At 42.4% G+C, this 16,655-nt stretch overlaps 2 pseudogenes; both read right to left on the bottom strand.

Moving 5' to 3' along the window:
* Window positions 1–8,822: 8,822 nt before the first annotated feature.
* Window positions 8,823–10,388, bottom strand: LOC136280746 (uncharacterized; annotated as a pseudogene).
* A 722-nt stretch (window positions 10,389–11,110) lies between these two features.
* LOC136281024 (uncharacterized) lies at window positions 11,111–12,112 on the bottom strand (annotated as a pseudogene).
* Window positions 12,113–16,655: the final 4,543 nt, after the last annotated feature.

Raw genomic sequence — 16,655 nt, 5'->3', positions numbered from 1 at the left:
CAGACACGGGTGGGATACACGTCCACAAACACCTCAGCCAGAATTGCTTTAGACCGGGACATTGTCAATATATGAGACCCTGTAAAGAGATTAGGCCTCCCAGAAAAGTGTTGATTCTTACAAGAAACTATTTTTTTATAACGGCAAAATTCCTGACACAGGAGACCATCATCCCCCTCGGCTGGGTAGTGATGTACATACACTAAAGTGTTAGGGCAGTCCAAGGGAGTGACACTACACAACATTATCTAGCATAACCAACCCCTGATTAATCAGCCTATCTTTATCAGTGGGTCTTTAAACATTAGCTGAATCAGACTCCTGGGAACGAATTGGACAGCAGACAACTTGCCAAAATCTACCACTTCATAAAGCCCCAATTGACTCGGTCAAATGGCTTCTCCTGATCAAGGGACAAAATTGCCACAGGGGCACTGGTCGAGGAGGCATAGTGTACCACATCACGTAACAAGGCCATATTTTCCCCAATAAATCTGCCCAGAACCCCGCAAGTCTGATCTTTGTTAACCAGAAGATGGATGACTTTTCAAAGAAGGCCGCAATCATGCGAGAGGTGATCTTGTAATCGACATTTAACAAAGTGATAGGGCGCCAGTTCTGTGGATCCAGGTGGTCCCCCTTCTTAAATGATAATGTGATGATACCCCTACGCTGGGAGAGAGCAAGGGAGCCGGAGAGAAAACAAGAGTTAAGGACAGAAACCAAATCAGCACCGAGAACATCCCAGAACCAAAGGTAGAATTCCACCGGGAACCCGTTGAGGCCAGGGGTCTTGTTTCTGGCCATGCCCTTGAGTGTACTAAAGCACTCATCAGGAGTGAGGAGATCCTCACAAAGATGAGCCTGGTCACAGGGGAGAAAATACGGAAGGTAAGACAGAAGAGAGGACTGGATGACAGAATCCGTGAGAACAGAAGAGAACAAGTCAGAGTAGAAAGAATTAAGAGTGCAACACAGGCCTTCCGGGACGGAGACAATAGAGCCTCCGCTCTCCCGCAGCACAGGGATCCATCTATCGACTGCATGCTCTTTCTCCAACTGGATAAAATATGATGACGAGGTTTCTCCTTCCTCCACCCATTTAATGCATGACCGAATCTCAGCACCTTTAGCTGCCTCTCGGTCAAGAGACGCAAGGGCCTTGAGCGCAGAACAGTAAGGACGTACACAAGATGCCAAACTGGCATCTACTTTTACTTTCAAATGTGCCACCACGTCGACTAGGAGGGACCTATTGCGGGCCCCCATTGCAGACCTGTCTTTGCAGTACCTAATCGAAAGACCTTTGAGGCAACTTTTGCCGGCATCCCACTATTTTGCTAATGACGAGAAGTTAATCATGGAACCACGCCAGGCCTGCCAGAAGTCCAAGACCAGACAGACATACTCCAGGTCTTTAAGGATGGCAGTGTTAAGTTTCCACTAGCCTGGACCAGAGGGGATGATGTCAGGGACCATGAAAGAGACCTGGACTCCGCAGAGATCTGAAAAAGGACAGGGAACCACGGAGCAGAGCTATCCAAAGCTCTGTTGAAAACCGACTTAAAGTCACCGCAGAACAGAGAGGGAACCGAATGGTAGATTTTTGCCTGAAGATTGTCAAGAAAATGGTCCTGGGCAGGATTAGGATTTGGGACATACAAACAGCAAACACGAAAGGACTGATCCCGGAAAGAAAACTCACATTGAAGGTAATGCCCCTCCGTGTCATACCAGGAGCCCGATAGAGACAAAGAGGGGCGAAAAAGAATAGCACAACCAGAGGAATGCACGGAGCCAGGGGTACACACAACACCAAAACGAGAGGACAAAAACCACGAAGAGCACTCTTGCACCGAGGAACAGTGAACCTCTTGGAGGCAGATGATATCCAGGTCGGAAAATTCAAAAGGAGCATCGTATGTAGTAAGAAAAGATAGAGGTTTGTTGACATCTTGGAGCGCAAAATGTTCAGTGTCCACTTGCAAAGAATTGAGCCGAAGGAATTTCTCTTTGGCCAAGATAGACTTGAAAGTAACGATAACCTCCCCATTCATTTTACGCTGTAAACAGGCAATCTCCGATGCATCGATTTTGGCGCTCGCGAGGGCTTCAAAAACTGACTTCGCCGTTGTGCTCGCCATAATAACTCCAAGATCTTTATAATTAGATACATTTCTTAACTTGGTACCCGATATATTGTACTGTGTGGGCCTTTTGTCTTTGTTATGTGAAATTCTCATGACTTCACATTTGGTAGGATTAAAATTGGAAAAAAAGATTCACGCATAATAACACAAATTCACTTATTTGAAGGTTTTTTCTTCCCTTTCTTGGTATGTTTTGGTGATGCGTCCACCAATTTCCTCTTGAAATCGACGGTGACTTCCATACCAGATTCCAAGGGGTCAAGCGATGAAGGAGGATCAGAAGCAGGTTGAGAAGGAGGAGGAAGCATTGGTTTGACAGCAACAGGTGAGGAGGAATGTCTGGAAGCAGTCAAAAGAGAATCAGAGAGAAGAGCAGGAATTCGATGATGCGGTGGATCAGGCACAGATTCAACAGAGTTTAAGAGGACATCAGAATTTAGAATTGGGGAATCGGGCAAAAAAAACTGAAGGTGAGTCACTAGAACCAGATAAGATAGCATCAGGAGGAGTAGAAATTTCAGCAGCGGGCACTTTCAGAAATTAGAGGGGAGGCGGTGGGAAGTAAATAATCTTCGCCGTGACCATACGAGCAATCACTCAAACCATCATCTTCATCAGACTACACTGCGACATCTTCCTGCTCATCTGTTCAGGAAACCGTCGAGCAAAACCAAGAATAAGTGCAGTTAATCCCCATATGGCCCTCCTCCTTACAAATACAACATAACACAGGAGATGGACAATCACGGGCCTCGTGGCTGATACACTCACAGTTAAAACACACACGATTGGGACACACCTTACTGAAATGACCAGGACAATTACATTTATGACAGGTTGGTACTTGGGAATTGTTTTTGATGAATATCTGATATTTCCCAAACCTGAGGCAGTCAGGGATTGGCTTGGATATTCATACACGATAATGGCGGAGGCCGTTGTAGATGTTTGGGGCCAAAGAGTGTTTACCACAGGGGTAATGCAGGACTTTGCAAAAGGAAGCAAGACCTTTAATAATGGCCAGGTCTGAAAGGTCAAAGGGGGCGTCATATATGGTGAGGAAAGAAAGAGGTTTATCGATGTCTTGTAGTGCAAAATGTTCCGTGTCAACTCGTAAAGAATTGAGGCGGAAGATTCTCTCTTTGGCTGAGATAGACTTGAATGTCACAATACATACATACATACATACATACATACTTTATTGTTACCTCCCCAATGGGGCTTTTCAGGAACAATTATTTAAATTGCTAAAGTTACTAATAACTACACAATTAAAATTAATTAAATTTAAGAAACATTTACAACATTATCTAAACTTTGTAGTCGAGAAAAATACTAAAAAATAAATGAAGTTTAGGGAGTATTTACAAAATTGTCTAAAAGCTTATTCTTTAAGATACATTTAAAAACTTGAATTGAATGGCTTGATTTTTAAAAAGGGGTCTAAATTGTTCCAAATTCTAATAGTTCTGTAATAAAATGTTCTTTGTCCTGAGGCTGTTTTAAAAGGAGGTGTATTAAGCTTTTGGCCACTCCTAGTTGTACGCTTGGTAACTTGCTCTCAGGTAATGAATTGTGATGTCAGATATTTGGGGGCGTGTCCAGAAATGCATTTAAAAGCCATGGTAGCTTGGCGGTAGTATAGTTGGTCCTTAACGGGTAACCAAGACAAACTTTTTAAGTGTTGAGTTACATGATCATACTTTCTTGCGCCACCAATGATTCGACATGCGAAGTTCTGCACAGCCTGCAATTTCCGTATATTTTTCTCTGTGGTATTTGCCCAGACGTTCGAGCAGTAGTACAACTTACTGAAAACTAAGGCATTTCTCACGGTTAACAACGACGTTCTGTCAAGACTGTGTTTGACACGGATAATTTGCGCGAGGTCTGCAATACATTCTGATACTGTGATCTTAATATGATCAAATGTCAAGTTCGAATCCAAAATCACACCGAGATCTTTGGCTGACTGTACAGGGGAGATGTCCTTTCCCAACAAAGACAGATGAAACTCATGGAGCTTCGAAGTCATCTGTCGGCTCCCAAAAACAATTAATTTTGTCTTGTCTGGATTTAGTAATAGCCGATTTCTGAAGCACCAGTTGTGCACACCGAGGAGGTCTTTGTTCATCTCCTCAACAATCCGTTGGGTGTCTTGTGACTGAAAAGAAACAAACAATTTTGTATCGTCTACATAGCAGTCAGTAGAGCAGTTCCATGGAGCTTCTGGTAGATCATTAACGTATATACTAAATAAAAAGGGGCGCAGGATGCTACCCTGAGGTACTCCATATTCAATTGGTATTGGATTGGAAACAGTGGAGTGAATTCGTACAACTTGATATCTATTTGTGAGATAGCTGTTAAACCATTGTAGCACACTAGTTGAGGCGCCAACGTCTTGTAGTTTTTGTAACAGTATTTGGTGGTAGACACTATCAAACGCTTTGCTCATATCTAGAAGAACACAGGCAGTTAATTTCTTATCTATTCCTTTAAGAAATGAATCAGTCGTGTGAAGTAATGATGTTTCAGTAGAGTGCCATTTTTTGCTTCCATTTTGTTTTGTCGTCAGCCTCTTCTTTGTTGTCAAATACATGACAAACTGGTTGTAAGCGACTCTCTCACAGACCTTTGACAACACAGGTCGAAATTGGTCTATTATTGTTAGAAAGTTCGTCATTGCCTTGTTTGGGAATAGGTGTGATTTTGGCTGTTTTCCAGATCCCTGGGGATGTTGAAGATGAAAGAGAAGCATTGATGATTGATGTAACAAAAGGGAGTATAATCGGCAGGCAGTCTTTAATGACTCGATTTGGCACTTTATAAATCCCAGGAGCCAGAAGGCCATTGCATCTATAATGTCCTTGACTTGTTTACATTCAACAGAATGAAATATAAATTGCTCAGATGTTGGAAAACTTCCAGGAGTAAAGATGCTGTTATTCAAGTCGAAGTTGTTCTCTTGAGCCAAAGATTCTATTTTGGAATTGGTTGATTTTCCAACTGACGCAAAAAAATTATTGAAAGTATCTGCCACGATCTTGTCCTCTTTGCTGTAAACTTTTGGGGAGACTGATCTTTTAGGGATGCAGAGCCAGATTGCCTTCCAAATACAATTTGTGTTCCGTGGGTTGTTTTGGATCTGGTCTTTGATGAATTCACCCTTTGCTGCTCTGATTGACTTCCTGACTCGGTGTTTAAAGTTTTTATAGGTAGACCAGGCATGTGGATCATTAGTTCTATGAGCTGTTTTGTGGCAGACATTCCTAGATTTCATAAGTTCACGTATCTCCTCCGTTATGCAGGGATTTGGTTTTCCACGAACTTTAATTGATCTAATCGGAGCGTGATGATCGAGAATTTGATTGAACAACAGGTCAAATGCGTGTAATTTGTCATCAACGTTGTCAAATACTTCCACAACAGACCAGGGGGGCACTGGACATATCAAACTGAAAAGCGTCTGGATTATAGTTTTTTAAACTCCTAGTAATATATATGGTCTTAGGTTGAGATACTTTCAGATGTAGGACGGCAAAGACCATGTCATGGTCACTAATCGAGCTGTCCATGACACCAGCCTTGACAACTTGTTTGGTTTGCGAAGCGAGAATAACATTTAAAAGAGTTCGACACGATTCGGTCACTCTAGTAGGAGCAGCAATTAAATCGTAAAAACTGGTTAAAGATTTTGATTCTCTACATTCGGTGTTGAGGAGATTACAGTTTAAGTCCCCCATTATGTACACAGGCTTCTCCAGTGATAACACATAAATCAAAGTTGTTGTTAAATCGTTCTACCAACAGGTTAGTGGTGTATCCAGAGGTCTATAAACAGTGCAAGTAATAATTGACTTTAAATTCCTGACCTGTATTTTCAACCAAAGCTGATGAAAACCAGTGGTTGAAATGTCAGAGATTTCACCCATTAGTTCTGTACGATAGGTATTCAAGATGTATGCACAGATCCCGCCGTCAGTCTTGTTACTTCAATCGACCCTGTAGATGTTATAACCAGGCACTTCAATCTCCAAATCTGAAACAGAGGCATCTAGCCAAGATTCAGATATAGTAAACATGTCGAATTTGTTTGATAAAATAGTCTCTTTAACAAGCAAAAAGTGATCCCAGCATTTCAGCGAGCGAACATTAAGGTGAGCAATCTTTACGTTGTTGATGTTTCTGGTATTTGCCTTCACCGAGCAGTTAAAGGAACCATTTGGACCAGGATTGAGTTCTATGTTGAAGATCAGCTTGAGTAGCAGTTGAAAAGTCAATGTAGAGTCACAATACAATGCACATGCACGCTGTGTTCTTCTAATCTTTGCTATCACAAGTAAGCGTTTGGTCTGCCTTATTGTTGTTGGTTGTCAGATGAAATAGGAATTGGACTTAAAGCTGTTCTTCTCCAGCGAAATTCTAAAAAAATCAGTGGTAGATGAAGGGTAACTTTAAGTGCTATGAACTGGTAATAGGGAGACATTAATTGTAGCAGTGACAAGGAAGAATATTGCCCCGATGAAGAGAGCACGTTTTGGAGTGGGCATGCTAATTAGTTGAATCTGTGTGCCACAATCACCTCCCCATTCATTTTACATTGCAAGCAGTGAATCTGACGTGTCGATTTCGGTGCTCATGATGGCATAGAAGACTGACTTGGCCATTGCATTCTTGTTCTGAGTGAACAAAGCGGTTTTTGGCCACTGAGGCATCACATTTTCGAAAGTCAGAGCTCTCTGCTGGCGTGGAGGGTGGTCAAAGGACACAGTCCTCGCCGCCTGTGACACGTAAGACTCTCCATTAACAATCTGGTGATTTTCATCTGGAACGGCGCCATCTCCCATCTCATTATCAAAGGTCATCTCAGGCATCTCATTAACAGGCATCTCGTTACCAATGGTTGTCACCGGCATACCATCATCATTACAAACTTCCATCTCTCAAAATAAACTATATAACTTGTACAACAAAAAACTTAAAGAATCGCACTAGCAAAGTAAATAAATCATAACAAAGCACTTTCTTGCTGATCTAGCCAAAAGGCTGAGAAGTGATGCTGAAGCATGCCCTCAGTAAGGGGGGTGGTCAAGGGATCATTCCCATGGTTTATGGTGGCTAGTACCAGGTCGCACCCACAAACCCCTGCGAGTCCCGCAGACGGTCCTAGAGGCTGATCTGTTACACCCGAACCCAAGTGACCCTGCCTGAGAAACTCGGATGCTGAGGGCAAATGCCCCAACCCGTGACAGTGGAAACACATGCGTTTGTCAGAGAACTCAGAGGCCCTGTGACTCTCTTCCCGGCAGGGAAGTTTAATGTCAATGGAGCATGGCAAAACACGGGGGGCCACCATCCCAATAGGAAAACTGAAAAAAAAGGTAAGAACCCTCAAAAAGGGGCATGCCCTAAATCCAAGCCTGATCCCAAATGGGATGGGCAACCAACAAAAAAAGGGACCACTGGCTTTCCCTCCCGGCAGGTACTCACTCCAGGTCAAACAGAAAAAAGCACAACGCAAATAGACTTACAAAATCTGGCCCACACAAACGAAAAAAGAAAGTCCACCAATAGAGCAAGGTCACCCCTCTAGTGAAGAAACCAGTTGCTTTGAGCCGAACCTGCAAATCTAGGGCAGATACTAAGAGCGAGACAAAATCCTGCATCAGGTAAGTTTTTTTTGTGTTTAAGGCAAACGGTCAGGTTCCTGTGAGGGAAGTGCAATGCCTGCCGATCAACAGACCTGGTCCAACCCTAGGCCAGAGTGCAGTGCCATAGGATTGGGTCCAAAAATGCAGAAGAAATTTTGTCACACAAATCGATAAGCGCAAGGCTAGGAGAGCGATTTTTCTAAAGCCATATTGATTATCACATAAGACATCGGAGTCATTGAGATAATTTATAATACGGTTGTAAATTATTCGTTTCAAAAACTCTGAAAAGCACGGTAGAACAGAAATAGGTGTGTAGTTGCTGAAGAGAGCTTTGTCACCTGATTTAAAAATAGGTATGACACGAGCAATTTTCAATTCATCCGAAACGATACCATGAGTAATGGAGAGATTTACAATGTGTGTTAATGGAGAGGAAACGCTGCATATAGATCGCTTTATGATAGACAGGGATATTGTCATACCCAGCCGATTTTCCCGCCGGAAACGTAGATGCAATATCTATAATCTCCTCCTCAGTTGCTAAATTTAGGAACATTGACTGAGGGAGGGATCCTGCCGATCAACAGACCTGGTCCAACCCTAGGCTAGAGTGCAGTGCTATAGGATTGGGTCCACCAAAAACCAAGGGCCACTAGACACCAACTTTGCTAGGGAATCGAACCCCACCTCGCAAAAAATTAAACACACTCACTCCAACAACAACACAGACACGAACCAAACAAGACACAGCACACTGAGCCCCCTCAAGGGCACAACAGCACAAGAGGACATTGATACAAAACACAAAATGCCCAGATCAGGGCCATGCAGGACAACTAAACTCCGTGTAGTACCCTACTGAAGGAGACCCAGCACAAGAGGACATAGACACAAGACAGAAAAACCCAGATTAGGGCCATGCAACACAAAAAACGCCCTGTGCAGTACACCAATAAAGGAGACCCAGCACCAAGGAACACAAAATAAGACAAAACAAAAGAACTAAAAGCACAAACTAGATATTGTCCAACAAACGACCATCAACAACAGACGCAACAACACCAGACGCAACAACACCATGAGCACCCCATTGCCTATGGAAATAGCGACGGTGGCACAAGGACTTGAAACACTTGAAAAAAAGTGGGATGTTGAACCTCGCATGCACCTTAGCCTTCACAATGACCTTGACAGCGCCAGGATGGATACTTCGAAACCTGAAGTCATTCTGGGGATGCCAGATCAGAAACTTCAACAGGTTAAGCAGGTACACAAAATTACGATGCGTGACACGCAACTCGCCAGAATTAAACCCAAAAAGGACATACCTACTCAGAATAACTGGACACATAGGGGGAAAAGCAAACGACAACAACAAAACACTCTGAGCCAACGGACAGAAAAGACCTAAGATGCTGCGCTGTATAAAGGACACCGTGAGCGACCTTCCAACTCAAATCAGACACCTGACGATCCAAATCGAAAAAGAAAAGGGAACGTCAAGTGGCCGGCCAGTCAAGAGCACCATAGACCTCAGCATACTTCTCCAAACAATGAGGAGAGACCATATTTTCTGATAGAAGGAACAGGTAACAGGCCTTGGTACTCGAAACCGACATGGAGGAAGAGACATGAGCGGAAGATGTACCATAGACCAGGGCATCATGAGACACCGAAAAAGACCCATCATCTGATGTTAGGATGAGAGACGTATCATCGGCATACTGGGAGATTGGGGAAAGCGGAACAGCCCCAGACAGAAGAAGACAGAGACCAGACAGAGACCAGGAATGTGGGGATTGCAGTGAATGTTGACCACCAGTACCTCGGAGACCAAAGCATAGTGTAACAGCAACAGGGGACAACCCTGCCGAATGCCATGAGAAAGACCAAAAAAGGATGACAAATGGCCATTAACATTGACGGCACTCTGCACACGATGATAGAACAAATCGACCCAGGAGATGAATCTAAGTGCTCTGTGGGCAAACTCGTGAATTGACACACGATTTTTTGGATTATGTTTAATATTATCTGGTTTAGGGAATTTTGTGGTTAATTGTCATATCTAGAGTACGAGCAGTAGTTCAGTGTTTGCTAATGTAGCAAAGAAACAAAGTAACGTCAGGATAAGAAGGAATTACAATTGAAATGATCATGCTCCCTCCTGGCAGGTATTTAGCACAGTGAAAAAGAGAAAACGCAACTTGAAAAAGTACTCACCAGAAAGTCACCCTTCCGGAAAAAATCTTGCTCACCTGGGGCAGACCCCCATCAGGAAAAACAGATACTAAGACGCGAGACAAAATCCCGCATTAGGTAAGTTTTTTATGTTAAAGGTGAACAGCCAGGCTCCTGTGAGGGCAGTGCAATGCCTGCTAAACTAACCACCTAATCGAACCCAAGGTGGGGAGTGTAAGGCCTTGAGGTTGGGTTCACCATTAAACAAAAGGGTCACCAGACACCAACTTCGGGGAATCAAACCCCACCTCGCAAAACATTAAACACATGCACACCGAAGAATAAATGCACGCGCTCGGTAATGATAACAAAACAATAATAATATCCCCTAACCAGCCATGGGGCAGCTCACGAACAAAAAACAAAACAATAATCATAACCCCTAGCCAGCCAAGGGGTGGCACGTCAAACAAAAAACGAAACAATAATAATATCCCCAAGAACAAAAAACAAAAGTAGAGGGGGTTAAAGTTAACTTTAAACCGAATTGTACTCATTTTGGAACCCCCCTCCCCTGTTCCCAATAATGATTACACAGTCTCTAGTAAGGATTCTCACAGAACTGCTTTTTATTTATTATTTAACCAAAAATATTTTCTTTTAATTTGTGAACAGGTTCTTGCTTTTGTGTATCGTTAAAGAATCTTTAGTATATTACTATCTAACGTGAATATCATATCAACTAATTCAATCATTTTTTCTACGATAATCAAACAAGAATGATTCCAAAGAAAATCATTGTCGAAAGGGAAAACTATGACAACAACAACAAAACAAAATAACAATAACGACCTAAGAAGACATATCTATATGACATTTTCTTCGATTCTATTTCCTATATCTTTACAATGTAGCGAATTATCCTCAAAAATTTAAGGAGGCGACAATGTGTCGTCCTTCAATGAACTCTTCTTTATTTCAATAATTGTGTGTAAATTCAATTGACATACGTACTGTTTGTTTGTTGGTACACACATGAACACAAACGCTCTGGTAACTAAAGTTTTTCAGTATTTGAATGATTAAAAAAAACGTGGTGGCAACACCATGTAAACTGCACATTCAGTTATTACATAGTGGTTTGGGATTCACATAATTTCGAGTGTCTCATTTTGCCGACTCTGATGTAACTGTCTCACTTGTGGCTCCCTTTGTTTGGCTACCTTCGCTTGGCAGAAAATGTGAGATCATTCTTGCCACTTTATCCACCATTATTTTTTGATTACGGGCACTTAAGAGTTTGATGGTCAGTTCCTTCTCATCCAATTCAGCAGCAGGTGTTGCGCATCCAATGTTTTTAGAAAGCTTTGGATGCTATCGTTGAAAGCAGTGTAGGTCAAAAACTTTGTTTTTGCAATACCGCTGAGGATTGCAGTGTGGCAATTTTGATATTTAATAGTCTCCATGTAGCTGAGAGTCAAGTTTTCTGTTGCACAAAATACAGGAGCTACTCTTTTTGACTTCCACACCCATACACTTTGCAGTTATCATATGTTCTTGAATTTGAGGCGACATCAAAATTACATTCTAGATGTCTTCAATTTCTGTGATCTTTGTAAATTAGTTCGTGTTTATGTATTTGTGGTCATCAAAGATGCAAATTTTACAGTTATTAAATCGGTAACTCTTACCAGAATCAACTTTATCAATAATATCCTCCCAGAGAACCAATTTGGCAGAGTTGGTATGATCTGCAACAATGACATCTGTCTTGCATTTTGTGCAATTTCCTTGAAATAGGGTTTCCCTTAGTGGAGACTTGTGCAACACTTTAACTTCGACATTTACAGTTTGATACAAGTCTGCTTTGAAAGCATCTTTAACTGATACATATCTATTACTAAGATCATTGTTATATGAAAATTCAAGACTTGTTTGCATGACCTTTGCCTTCTTTGAAATTGTGTATTCATCTGTGGCAGAGAACCTTTTGTTTGGAGACATTTGGGCCTTTGTGATCTTTACAGGAAGTTGCTTTTCTTGTGACTGTTGTAACATCGTTCTTTTTTCTGGAGAATAGCAAACTAGCTGCACCGATTCGTTTTGGGATGTCTCTAGGGCCATGTTGAAGTACTTTACTCCTGTGTTTCTGTGGGAAGTTTGGACTGGACTAATCAAATGTACGTATCCTGTAAGAGTTGATTCATCTGAAGATATGACAAGAACATTCAATTTATAAAATAACTGGATAAATAAATAAATACATAAATAAATAAACAAATAAATAAATAATAAACAAATGAATTAAATGTTGTAATCCACAAAAAACATATAAGGAAAACAACATAAGGGCGCCATATGCAGATTCTAATTTATTGTATAGAATATTATCTTACAGATGTACTTCAATGTGGCTGACTTAAGCTAGTATAGTATCTATGATACCCACATGGACTTGTTAGGGAATACATTAGGGACAAAATATATGGCTTCCTGAGGATTGCTGTGTTGATTTGCTGAAAAAAGGGAGAATTGTTATCAGAGACAATAAATACATGTTGTTGAAACAATCCTGCGAAGAGTGGTAAGAACCGAAAAACATTTCTCATAATAAGGTGTCAAATTTTGCGTACTCGGAGTGGAGTTATTGCGAAGAGAATGCCACTCCGGACGGCAAGAAGTGAGTCGAGAACCAAGAAAGTATTTGGTTAGAAAAAAGGACTTTGATTCACGATCCTCAAGGTTACAAATAAGGGAAGCTAACTTAAGAGAGTCACTTTTGGTCTGAAAATTAAAAATGCCGAGACCACCTTTCCCAAGGGATTGGTGGCAAGTCATCTGGCTAACCGTTTCAATTCGAGATCCCCAGAGAAAAGGCCAGACTAGATTGTTTACCTTTGAAATAACCCATTTAGGGAAACACAAAACGGCACAAAGATACAGAAGTTTACTAATTCCCAAAACATTGATTATAAGCGATTTGGCAACCAGAGAGAGAGCGAGATTTCCAGAGATTGAGATGTTTCTCTAATTTCTCGAGTTTCGGTCGCTAATTATCTGTCTCGGTATCTTGTCCAAAAACAACACCTAGAATTTTCATTTTCGTCACCCATTTGAGGCCAAGCGGCTGGTCGCCGCGGGAACGCCATGCTCCCAGCCACATGGCCTTGGTTTTTGTGACATTGAGACGAGCTCCAGATCCACCCTCATACACATTAATCATTCTAAACAAACATTGGAGAGAGCGATAGGACTTATCATCCGCATATTGTAAAATGGGCGAGAGAGGGGGAAAGCCGGGAATGTGCAGACCAGAAATGCGGGTATTGCAGCGGATTTTGGCCACAAGAACCTCAGATACGAGGACATACAGAAGGGGGGACAAGGGACAACCCTGTCTCACCCCCCGTGATAGATTGAAAAAGGCCGAGACATAGCCGTTAACATTAACACTGGACTGAACACGGCGATAGAAAAGATCCACCCAGGCGACAAAAGACGGACCGAAGCCCATTGCCACAAGAGTGGATCGCATGAAACCCCAGTCCACACGATCGAAGACCTTCTCTTGATCGAGGAAGAGAATGGCCACTGGGGCCCTAGAAGAAGAAGCAAACGTGACCACATCCCGCAGGAGGGCCATGTTCTCCCCGATAAAATGGCCAGGGACCCCGCAAGTCTGGTCCTCCGCCACCAAAAGATGAATGACTTTTAACAACCAACCAATGATGGCTCTAGAAGCCAGCTTATAGTCAACGTTGAGGAGGGTGATCGGCCGCCAGTTCCGAGGATCTAACCGATCACCCTTCTTAAAAGACAGGGAAATAACACCTCTGCGCTGAGAGAGAGAGACAGCCAGAATCGAAAGAGGAGTTGAGAACAGAGACAAGATTAGAACCCAGAACGGACCAAAACTTAAGATAGAACTCCATGGGAAGGCCATCCAGCCCGGGGGCCTTACGTCTGGCCATCCCACGGAGAGCAAACAGAACCTTCTCCACAGACATTGAGACGAGCTCCAGATCCACCCTCATATACATTAATCATGCTAAACAAAACCTGAAGAGATAAACACCATCAGCATAAACACCAACTTTATAACATAAACCTCGTGCTCCCGGAAGGAGAAAGCCCTCGATATCTGGATTATTTCGGATTTTGCACGCAAGAGTTTCAACACAAACAATGTACAACAAGGGAGACAGGGAATCTCCGTCTCACCCTGCGGGACAACTGTATCGTGTCCGACAACCACTCATTCACAATAATTCGCATATTGGCGCCATTGTATAAGGTATTGATCCAGAAACAAAAGGATGGACCAAAACCGAAACGAGACAATAAATTTAACAAAAAGGTGCGATTGACACGATCAAAGGCTTTCTCTTGATCGAGGCTAATCAAAATACCGGTCTCATTAGTGCGATCGATGTGATCTTGCACATCTCTAGGAATGTGCAAATTCGATGCAATTTTACGTCCGGGCACAGAACAGGTTTGATCACGATCAATGATAAATTCTAAAACTTTAGAGAGGCGAAGAGAAAGAACTTTGGAGCAAATTTTATAATCGACACTCAGAAGAGAAATCGGTTGCCAGTTTTCCAGGTTTTTACGGTCACCTTTTTTAAAGATGACGCACGTATTACTTGTCTTCATAGACTCGCACATCTCCCCAGCGCGATAACAAGCATTAAGGACACGGCACAAGTACGGACCTAGCCAATCCCAGAATTTGACATAAAATTCAACAGAAAGGCTGTCGGGGCCAGGTGCCTTATTGCTGTTCATTTTCTTTAAAGCGGAGGTCATTTCATCAAGCATCATCTGGCCTTCGCAAGACGATGCTTGATCGGAAGATAGTTGAAGCGGCAAAGAGGACAAAAGGTCATCCTGGAAAGCCATGTCAACTGGCTCTTCGGAAAAGAGGCGCGAGTAAAAATCGACGTGTGCTTTTGCGATCTCTTCCTGAGAGGAGACTGCGGTGCCATTTAAATCATAAACTGAAGAGATGTGAGATTTCTGAACTTTGATTCTTTGCAAGTTAAAAAAGTAACGACTGGGCCCCTTCCCTTCTTCCAGCCATTGCGCGCGGCTCCGGATCATGATCCCCTCGATTTCTTTAACGCGAAGGGCTTTCAACTGGCTTTCCGTGTGGGAAATCAAAAAGGAGACAGTGTTGTCTCCATCAACTAAACATTGACGGAGAGGAATTAACTTATTGGTTAAAGATACCTGCTGTTTACGCAAATGCCTCCGTTTATTACACGAAAAGGCGATCGATTCCTCTTTGATGGACAGTTTCAAAAACTCCCACCAATCCTGAAGACTCGCGTAAGAGGGTAAAAAACGCAGATGATAATCAATCAATTTTTCTATAGTGGCACAAAAGTCCTTATCTTTCATATGGGAATTATTAAAATTCCACACACCCGGGCCGCGTTTGATCCCAGTGGGGATGTCGAAAGCAAGAGAAACAAAATCGTGATCGGAAATTGGACAAGGTGAGATGTTGCATTCCACGCCGGGTGACAACAATTCCCTTGAAACTAAAAACTTGTCTAATCTACTCCGGATAGAGAAGGACGAATTGAACCACGTAAACTCCCTTGAGCCGGGATGCAAATTGCACCAAACATCAACAAGGGCAAAATCATTTTTCAACGACTCGTATTCTTTGTGAATAGAAATTGTATCGCTAAATAACTATTATCGATAATTGTAAAGTGTAATTAAGCACATTAAGCGTTACGTCACTACGACTAATTAACTAGTTCGTTGCTAAATGGTGAAGACGTACGGACGGATCAATTGATTTCGAACCGTACCAATATATTGTCAACCATACAATAAAAAGGTTTGAATCACCGCATCGTACGCTCATCATTACATTCGAAATCAATTGTCAACAAAAGCTGAAAGAGAAAGTAATGGCTGAAGTAGCAAAAGCCCTGCAGGAAAGAAAAGCAGCAAAGGCAAAGTTCACACGGAAGAAGAATGCCTTCTTCACTGGTCGCAAAGAAAGAAAATATGGGCGACATCGAAGGTAATTTCAACGAGCTTACCAAAGCATGGCGCGACGTTGAAGGTAAGCACGATAATTACATCGTATTACTGGAAGGCGATGAAGCTCCAGAAAAAGAAGAAGCCTGGATAAACGAACTTCAAAACACGTACAGTGATGCAAACTCAGTCTACAATAGATGCGCGAGCGAGAACCTTCTAAAAGCGAAAGAAGATGAAATGAGCGCAAAATTCGAAGGATTGGCTAAGAAAAAAGCTTCTTTAGAAGCGATGTTCAAATCCTCATTTGAACAAGTCAAAGGGCTACTGACTCCCGACTCGACAGGGACAATTGCGACAGCCAGTTTGAAAAAATGCGAATGCGACTTAGCGACAATCTTCAACGACTGCAAATCACTTCATGACGACATAATCGAACTGCCACTGGAAGCGCGATATATAGAAACCGAAATCAAATGGATTCGAAAACTCCACGCGCAGTACAGCGATATAGCCAGTCAGGTCGAATCCTGCTCTGACAAAAAACCTTGCGAAACAGCGGATTAAATCCGAACAAATCAATTCCTTACAAATGGAAAAGGCTAAGTCGCCGACGTTTAACAGAGACATCCGAAATTACCCGCGATTCAAATCAGACTTCATG

The sequence above is a fragment of the Pocillopora verrucosa genome, chromosome 5, assembly GCF_036669915.1.
Source record: "Pocillopora verrucosa isolate sample1 chromosome 5, ASM3666991v2, whole genome shotgun sequence".
NCBI lineage: Eukaryota > Metazoa > Cnidaria > Anthozoa > Scleractinia > Pocilloporidae > Pocillopora > Pocillopora verrucosa.
The sequence above is the reverse complement of the archived record's forward strand: the minus strand, read 5'-3'. Positions and strand labels throughout refer to the sequence as shown.